Below are 9,003 nucleotides of genomic sequence, written 5' to 3'. Positions count from 1 at the left end.
GTTTACGCTGCCTGGGCAGCCTGCAGCCTTTGCCACAGAGAAGCGTTGCCGCTGCGAAACTTTATCCCCGCTTTGCCAGAGGCCTTAATTTATTTACGGTCCTTGATGCCCAGAGCGTCCCTGGCAGTCACTCTCCTCTCTGGTGTCCTGCCACCCCAGGCCAGATCTTCCCCTCTTCAGCCCTGGATCGGGCCAGGACCCTCCTAAGTGCTTCCCCGATTCAGTCTGTTTTGCACACCTTTTGTTCACTCAACAAACGTTTCCTGTGCACCTCCTACAGGCCGGGCACTGGGCTAGTGCTGGGATACAGAGGTTAAGTGCTGACGAGGGTCGCCGCCCTCAAGGATCTCAGATTTCAGTGGCGGAGATAAAGGACTGCCCCCAACGAGTGGTGAATGGTGGACTTGAAGTCCGGGGTGGGATGAAATACAAAGGAGGGCCGCAATCATCCTGGGGTGGGGTGGGGTGGGGTGGGGTGGGGTGCGGAAGAGCCCACGAGGAAGGCTTGCTGGGGCAGCTGAAGCCCAAGCGGAGCCCAGAGGCTCTGCGTTAAGAATTAGACAGGTGAGGAGGAGGTGTAGGGAAAGGAGGTCTCAGGCAGAGGAAGCTTTCTGTAGGAAGCCCGGCATCTGGGTTCATTCGTAGAAGCACCGACGGACGCAGGCGCTTGAGTTGGAGAGAATCCCTCCAGCTGCTCAGCCCGGCCCTCCACATCCACACACCTCCTCCCTTCCCCACTGTGGGCCATCCGCCTTCCGCCTGGCAGGGGGATGAACCCACCGGCCCTGGGAAGCCCCCCTCTAGATCTTCCGCTCCCCGGACTCAGAATGAGTCCCCCACCCGACCCTACGAAGCGGAGGCCTATTGAACACATATGCAGTCTGGGCGTTTCTAGCGAATGTGTCTTGCGACCTCGTCTTCAGGAAAACTCTCAGCCGACGGCTCCTCCCACAGCCCCCTCTAGCCGCCCACCCGGAATCCCCTACGGTTCGGTCTTTTGTGTCCGCTTGCATTGATGCCAAAGAAGAGCTCCCCCGCAGCAGCCCAGAGGATAAGGTCAGCCCGCCGGAGCCGCGCCCCCCTTGGGCGGGGCATGCAAATCAGAAATGGCGCTTCAGCCCGAGAACGACGAAGCTGCAACAGATCCAGAATTCCTCTTCTACAATGTAGAGAATAAAAAATCTGCACGAGAGTGTGGTGTAGTGCCACCCACAGTATTGTCACCGAAGCAAAGGAAGTGAGACCTCGAGTGAGCAGTGACAGGGGTCACACTGAGTCGAATATGGATGAGAGGAGGACGGTGACAGCGATGGCAGGTGGCTGGGTATCGCTTCTCGGCCTTTTGGCTAAGATCAAGTGTAGTATCTGTTCTTATCAGTTTAATATCTGATACGTTTTCTATCCGAGAACAACATATTAAATGGATTTTTGGAGCTGGGGGTTGGAGTAGGAGCTTGCTCCGTCCACTCCACGCATCGACTTGGTATTGCAGTGTTTCCTGGCCTGGTGCATGCCCCCCACCCCCGGGGATAGTAACTGATGTTTGAAGAGTAAGAGCTCTGTGTTTGTCTGTCCCTATACGCTGCTTTAGCGAAGCTCTTTCTGTCTGAGTGGCTCTTAAGAACTTTTTGCGTCTGTTTCTCTTGTAGGCTTGTTCCTATGAGACAGGTGGTATCTGCAGAAGAAAGAGTAGTTGGAGTTGGTCGGCTTGAGAGACGAACTGCTAGGATAGAGAGAACTCTCTCACGAGTTCCCACTTTTCAGCGTTGGGAGGGTTCATCGTGCTGTTTGGCAGACAGACCAACGATCAGCAGAAACTGACTGCCCTACTATGCCTCTGTGTGCGGTAGCTGTTTTCGCATTCACCTTGCCGTTTCTCTCCGTTTCTTTTCCGCTTAGTAACTGAACGTCCCTTTCTCCATTTTTCTCTCATTTCTGCCATGTTTTAAACCCTGTTCTTGGGCTAAGAATTTCTTCTCTTTTCTGCCTTCTTTTTAAGTGGAGTTTTGTGCTTTTGCTCAAACTTGGCGTGCTCCGGAGGGCATAGTTTCTGCCCCACAGCCTTCTCACGGGGCCTCTCTCCCCCATTCCTCCGTCTGTAGAAACTAGGAAAGGAGCGGAGAGGGTATCCAAGCTTCCTCTTGCTGTTCCCAGACCGTTTCCACGCCACCCTCAAGGCACAAGGAAAACAGTAACTTGAGTCTTCTGTCTTCCGTCTCTACTTTCCCCGGCTTCTTTTGGTGTCTCCAGCATTACTCCTGTCCTCATGGTTCCTGATGTCAATATCCACAGGCAGAAAAGGATCGAGCGAGAGGGCAGCTCCCGCTGAGAGCCACGAAGATCCACCCGGAATGTAGGTTTAAATGATGGGCTTTCCGGGCTTCCCTGGTGGCTCAGTGGTTAACAATCCGCCTGCCAGTGCAGGGGACACGGGTTCGAGCCCTGGTCCAGGAAGATCCCACAGGCCCCGGAGCCACTAAGCCCGTGTGCCACAACTACTGAACCTGCGTGCTGCAGCTACTGCAGCCCGCACGCCTCGAGCCCGCAACAAGAGAAGCCACCGCAATGAGAAGCCCGCGCACCGCAACGACCAGTAACCCCCGCTCGCCGCGACGAGAGCAAGCCCCCGAGCAGCAACGAAGATCCAACGCAGCCAAAAATAAATAAATGAATACATTTATATTAAAAAAAAAAAAAAAAAAGTGATGGGCTTTTCACTTAGGTGTGTGGGTTGGTTGTACTGTATACAGCTGACTGACTGACAAGGAGAGGTCAGTGCCACTGAAGGAGTTTTATTACTTACAGTTCCCAAGAGAAGAGGGCACGCCACACCCTGCAGCGAGCCACATGGGGGACTCGGCCTGGCCTGCTTGGTTGGGAGGCAGGAGAGGAGAGTATATGGCCTTTATCGTCCTGGGGAGGGGAGGGGAGGGGAGGGGAGGGGAGGGGAGGGGAGGGGAGGGGAGGGTGGGAAGAATGGGCAGAGGCAGCAGGGTAGGCAAGTTTGAGCAAGGTTCGGATTGGACCATTAGAATAGCATTCGGTGAGCTTTGGGCTACAGGGCTGTTCTCTAGTTGTGAGGTACCGGGCCCTGGGGTGAGAGAGGGCAGGGGAAATACTAGCTGGAGTGTGAGAGTAACTAGAGGAGGCAGTTGCAGATACGGGTGTTGGAAGATTGCTTTGCACGTGAACGGCAGGCTCCCAAAGCAAGCAGGTTGCATTTCTAGGAATTAGTTAGTCCTGGGAGGGGCAGTCTCTTCCAGGCCAGCAGGCCCTCAAGATGTCAAAGCATCGTAAATTATAGAAAAATTTAAAACATGATTAATCCAGTGGATGATCATTTTATTTGAACTTTCCAGTCTTGGGATTACCTAGGGGTAGAGTGTGGAAAGGCAAAGAGGGCGCTAGTAGAAGCATTCGACATACACCTCTCCTACCAAGGCATCCCCCCCGCAGCACGAGATCAGATTCCAATGAACAGTATACATTGGGGTTTATTCATTCAAGAAATATGGATTGAGGGACTTACTTCCCCCGTGGCGCCGTGGTTAAGAATCCGCCCGCCAATGCAGGGGACACGGGTTCGAGCCCTGGTCCGGGAAGATCCCACATGCCGCGGAGCAACTAAGCCCGTGTGCCACAACTACTGAGCCTGCGCTCTACAGCCCGCGAGCCACAACTACTGAGCCCACGTGCCACAACTACTGAAGCCCGCACGCCTAGGGCCTGTGCTCCACAACAAGAGAAGCCACTGCAATGAGAAGCCTGCGCACCGCAACAAAGAGTAGCCCCCGCTCAATGCAACTAGAGAAAGCCCGCGCACAGCAACGAAGACGCAATGCAGCCAAAAAGTAAATAAATAAATAAATTTATTTAAAAGAAGAAGAAGAAGAAGAAAACCTAGAGGAAGATTTAGGAAATTATAAGTCCTTTCGACTCAAAATCTGAAAGATATGTTTTTAATTGATACATATGATGATATAAAAACAACTTTCCATGAAACCTTGAAGCAATGGAATCATCACCTTAAGTAAAGCCAAAGCCAGATATCCAACAGGAGAAAATGGTCACCGCTTCCATTACAGACAAAGGGCCAGTCCCCTGAATGTGTAAGTTGCAGATCCACGCCCTTAGGATAAGGCCCATCCGAGAATCCAGGAGGAAAAGGGCCGAAGACCCCCAACAAGGAGTTAGCTCACAGAGAGAAAATAAAGGCGTCTCTGAAACAGGAGAGGACGCTCAACCTTATTTACCCAAGATTAGAAAACTGCAAATCCAAACTACGCCGAGGTACCATTTTCACCTATGAGATCGACCCCTCCGCCTTTCCCCACCCCGCACCAAAAAAGCATTCGCAGGTTTGATGCCACGTGGGGTTGTTGGCGAGGCTGGGGAAAGAGGCGCTGCCGGGGAACGCCTGCCCTGCTCTTCCGGTCACCGTTCGTGATCTCCCGAGCTTCCAGGCTCCGTTGCAGCGAGGATGGCTGGGACCGCGACGGCCCTGCACCACCGTGAGGGCACAAGGGCACGCGACCGGCCCCCGCAGAGCGCCGTGCACGGGGGCCGGGCGCGATTCGCAGGCCCTTCAGTCCGTGCACGTCGATTTGAGCAAACTCCGCGGGAGTGAATCACGCTGCGAAAACGGAGATGCTAAGTTATTGATTTGCGACGGGCAGTGTTGCATTCCAACGACTGTCACCCAGGACATCCCTTCTCAGGACGCCCCCCCCGCCCCCCCCCAGGGGACCCGAACCGTCGGGCAGAAGACGGGCGAGAGAACACCGACGCGAGCAGAGCGGCCCCGAGCAAGGAGGGGCGAGGTGGGTGTGGTGGTGGTGGCGGTGGCGGCGGCGGCGGCGGCGGCTGACGAGCCGCCGTAATCGTGGCGTGTGTCGGGCACTGGCTAAGCGTGGAGGAGGCGCTCTTACTCATTGAACGGTTGTTGAATGTGCAGTGCGTGCGTGGGGGAAGAGCAGTGGGCAAAAGCAAGTTCTTGATTTCTGGGGCTCGAACCGTGACAGCTGCTACCGTGTCAGCGCTCCCCTCGCATTCTCCGGCTGCCGCCCCTGTCTCGGGTCTGCGGCAGGACGTGCACCGGCCAGGAGGCCAGGAGGCGGGCTCCGGGTCCGGCCTGGGTTCCGGGCGCGAGGAGCCGGTCCGGAGGGGGAGGGTGGAGTCCGCCCGCGGTAGCCGCGCGTCCTCGGGCGACAGAAGGCGGAGCATGCAGATTAGAAATGGCTGTTCGGCGCGGGAATGACGGGACAATCAAGTACACAGAATTTCTCCCCACAAAGGTAGAGAACAGAAAGTCTGCACAGGTCTCTAGTGATAGCACTGTGGATGACGCAAAAGGAGTCAGACGAGGCGTGAGGATGAGGGCGCTCACCGTGGCTTGAATAGGGATGAAGGGAGGACGGCAACGGCCAGAGGGAGAAAGGTGGTATCGCTTCTCGGCCTTTTGGCTAAGATCAAGTGTAGTATCTGTTCTTATCAGTTTAATATCTGATACGTCCTCTATCCGAGGACAATATATTAAATGGATTTTTGGAGCAGGGAGTTGGAGTAGGAGCTTGCTCCGTCCACTCCACGCATCGACCTGGTATTGCAGTACTTCCAGGAACGGTGCACCCCCTTTGGGGACCAGAAAAGTGTGCAAAGAAAGAGAAGTACATTTTTTCAGTATGAGCGTTGCGGGAATACAAACTTACCTTTCACTTTTTCACATGGCGCTGACTGGTGCTGTAGTAGGTTCTACTGTCGTGTTTGTGCTAGCGCTCTCCTTATTGAGGAAGTGTTATTGACATTTCTACGGGCCCCGCCTGCAGGGAAGTGGGTTGACAGTCTTCCGCTGTGCCTGCACGTGCAGAAACCCCCCGCCCCTTCGTGGGCCGCGTCATGGTGGCAGCTGCTGCTTCGTGGTCACTTGTTCGGCTCCGGCAGCGAAGAGACAAACGCTTCCGTGCTGGAGGAGGCTCTAGCCGTATGCGGGGGGTTGGACCTCGTAAGGTGGGCTCGGCCCCCGTAACTCATGCCCAATCGGCATGCGTTCCTGCCCCGTCCGCAAAGCAAGCAGGCGCCCTGCAACCACTGTGTGAAAAGCAGATAGCGGCTTCCACGTTGTGATTTTTAAGTTTTAGCATGGGTGCAGAGGCTGTTTTTTTAATTGGTTTCCCGCTTGTGGGAGCCTGGTGCCCGGGGAAGTTCTCTGATCTACTTTTCCGTGCTTCGTTTGAGGGGAAAACGCGGGTTGGCTCCTGGAGCCTGCAATCTTGACCAGAGGTGGCACGCCAGGCAGTGCATACTGGTTTTTCTCTCCACTGAAGCCCAAGCGCCCTAGAGCTTGCCGAGGCAGCGGGGTGGGGAAGAGGCAGAAGGAGGCTGTAGGAGCACCTTCTCCTCTTCCCGTTGCCAACGTGCGGTAGGCTCTGTCGACCTACGCCCGACGTAGACTGAGAGACGCGTTCCTCTTTCCTGGCAGCAGTCTATTTCTTCCTCGACGCAGTGTGGGTTCAGTACTGTTGTTTTCTTTTGTTTTCTTCGTTGTGGAGAAGACTCAGCTCCTCCGCAGGGACCTCCGTCCACTTCCTCAGCGGGGGCAGAGTACCTTCTCATCAGAGTGCTACAGGAAGAATGGAGAAAAGAAAAAAAAAAAAAAGGAAGTGGACCTAATAAGGCGCGAGAAATACAGGCCCCCCCCCTCCCCCCGGCCTCTCTTCTCTTGTCTTTCTCCCCTGCCGCTGTGAAGCCCGATCTCACAACCTACACCCCAGCGCTGCCACTGCGGTGGAGCGAGCGCGCCCGCTGAGGCCGCCCGGCGCCGCGCTAGCGCTAAGCGGCAGTGAGTTCCAACTCGACCTACACGCGGGCGCAGCGTGACGCTGGGCAGGTTAATTGCCCCCTCCCACAGAGGGTGGCAGCGGGCGCTGGCGTCACTTCCTTCCTGAGTTCCCTCCCGCCGCCGCCGCCGGTACAGCTGCAGTCTCACCGCCCCTTGCTGCCCAGCACGTGCGTGAGCTGATGCTTCCACCGCAGCGGTAGAGACTCTGCTGTGTCACTTACCCTCCGCTCTGCCGTCCGCAAGGTAGCTTACTGGCCCCTGTCCTACCTCAGGCATCCGAGGGCTGCCCTGCGTAGCTGTGCCACGTCGTTTCCACACGCCCACTGCCTCCGCGCGTCCCTGGCACTGCGGGCGCGTGGGGGAACAGGAAGACACGACTAAAGCCGCAGCCTGAGGAGCGATCGCTCTCACCCGTGGCTGCTGGGAAGTGCAGCGGTCGACCCCACTCCTCCTCCCTCACCCGTCTGCGACCTCGGTCCTGTGCGCCGCTTGGGTCCACACCTCTGCACTGCGCCGCCGCCGCACGGGATTGTGTCGGCAGCGCGCGTGCGTGCAGTATAGCCTGGAGCGGTTAACGGACGAAGCTGTAGGGGGGCAGCCGCTGCTGCGAGGAAGGTGGGCTCAGTTTCGGTGGGAGCGGCTGTAACCTCGAACGAGTGGCGCGCGTGGGGCTACCGGCTAATCGCTACCTGTCAAGAAAAAAAGGGGCGCTCCAGGGCGCCTGCTTGCCTTGTGGACGGGACAGAAACGCAGCCGATGAGCATGAGTTAGGGGGGCCGAGCCCAGCTTCCGGGGCCCCCCACCCGCATACGGCTAGAGCCTCCCCAAGCACGGAAGCGTTTGTCTCTTCGCTGCCGGAGCCGAACAAGTGACCACGAAGCAGCAGCAGCTGCCACCATGACGCGGTCCACGAAGGAGCGGGGAGTTTTCCACGCGGGCAGGCACGGCCAAAGGCTCAACCCACTTCCCCGCAAGCGCAGCACGTAGAAAACCAGTAGCACTTCCTCAGCGAAGAGCGCGCTAGTTCAGACGTGAGAGGAGTACCTAGTGCAGCGCTGCTCACCGCCATCTGAAGAAGTAAGATATGTATTATATATAATGTTGTAATGCCGAGGAAGTAAGGTATACTTAATTCTGCAGAAGTAAGACATATGTAACTTCGTAAATCTGAAGAAATATACTTCTCTTCCTTTGCACACCTCTCTGGTCCCCCCCGTAAGGGGTGCACCGTTCCTGGAAGTACTGCAATACCAGGTCGATGCGTGGAGTGGACGGAGCAAGCTCCTATTCCAACTCCCTGCTCCAAAAATCCATTTAATATATTGTCCTCGGATAGAGGACGTATCAGATATTAAACTGATAAGAACAGATACTACACTTGATCTTAGCCAAAAGGCCGAGAAGCGATACCGTCGTCACCCCCTTCGCCAGCACACCCCTCTTCTCTCTCGCCTTTCAGCTCACGGTGAGGAAACTCATCCTCACACGAATGCCCGCCCTCTTCCCTAGACTTCACAGTACCCTAGTGCCACAACTTGTAACACATACCTAGTTTGTCAGATCCTTTAACTTATTGGGGGCTTTTAGGCTTTCTATTCTCCCATGCCTCCCCCAAACAGCCAAGCAATTTGCATGCCCCGCCCACAAGCGCGCCCGTTTCCTGCTCCCCGTGTGCGCCCTCTCGCGGTGGAACCGAAACAAGCGCGTACCCGGAAAGCTCCTTCCGCCTGCTTTCCCGGGAAACGCCCAGAGCGAGAGAGACGCACAGAGTTCTACCAGGTTTTGCTTTCCAGCATTTCTTTTTCTTCTCAACTTTTTCCCCAAACATACAGGTACGTTGAAAGATTTTTACGAGTGGACACCCACCCACCACCTAACGTCATCTTACTGTTGTACGGACGCATACGCACATGAGTTGGCTATGTTTAAGTTCTAGGGTCAAATTTTAATAACGTCGTTTCCCACAGTCCTTTATTTTCCCTTCTATCAGTTATTCACAAAAAGACTTAAATATAAGGAAAAACAAGACGAAACAAAGCAGGTCCTTCTTGTGTCAGGGCCTACTGGGTCCCGGAGAGCAAATGTGCATGTCTATTTTTCCCTGGATACTGAGAGATAAGGGGAGCCCCATCAGCCTGGCTGTGTTTTTTGCCCCCTACGGTCAG

At 55.5% G+C, this 9,003-nt stretch overlaps 1 long non-coding RNA gene and 3 other non-coding genes across 5 annotated transcripts; 2 read left to right on the top strand and 2 right to left on the bottom strand.

Moving 5' to 3' along the window:
- Positions 1-1,326: 1,326 nt before the first annotated feature.
- LOC132356290 (U2 spliceosomal RNA) lies at positions 1,327-1,517 on the top strand. The gene has a single exon (XR_009499813.1). It is a non-coding gene; the product is annotated as a U2 spliceosomal RNA (small nuclear RNA).
- Positions 1,518-3,911: 2,394 nt separating this feature from the next.
- LOC132355108 (uncharacterized) lies at positions 3,912-7,899 on the bottom strand. Of its 2 annotated transcripts, XR_009499528.1 has the most exons (5): positions 7,883-7,899; positions 7,299-7,527; positions 7,060-7,183; positions 5,709-6,619; positions 3,912-4,633 (listed from the first exon to the last, which is right to left on the bottom strand). It is a non-coding gene; the product is annotated as an uncharacterized LOC132355108 (long non-coding RNA). The 2 variants fall into 2 exon arrangements; XR_009499527.1 differs by having other exon boundaries at positions 7,060-7,527.
- On the top strand, positions 5,443-5,633 carry LOC132356286 (U2 spliceosomal RNA). The gene has a single exon (XR_009499809.1). It is a non-coding gene; the product is annotated as a U2 spliceosomal RNA (small nuclear RNA).
- Positions 7,900-8,055: 156 nt separating the features above from the next.
- On the bottom strand, positions 8,056-8,246 carry LOC132356269 (U2 spliceosomal RNA). Its single transcript, XR_009499793.1, has one exon. It is a non-coding gene; the product is annotated as a U2 spliceosomal RNA (small nuclear RNA).
- Positions 8,247-9,003: the final 757 nt, after the last annotated feature.

The sequence above is a fragment of the Balaenoptera ricei genome, chromosome 20 (assembly GCF_028023285.1).
Source record: "Balaenoptera ricei isolate mBalRic1 chromosome 20, mBalRic1.hap2, whole genome shotgun sequence".
NCBI lineage: Eukaryota > Metazoa > Chordata > Mammalia > Artiodactyla > Balaenopteridae > Balaenoptera > Balaenoptera ricei.
This window is presented reverse-complemented; position numbering and strand designations above follow the sequence as displayed.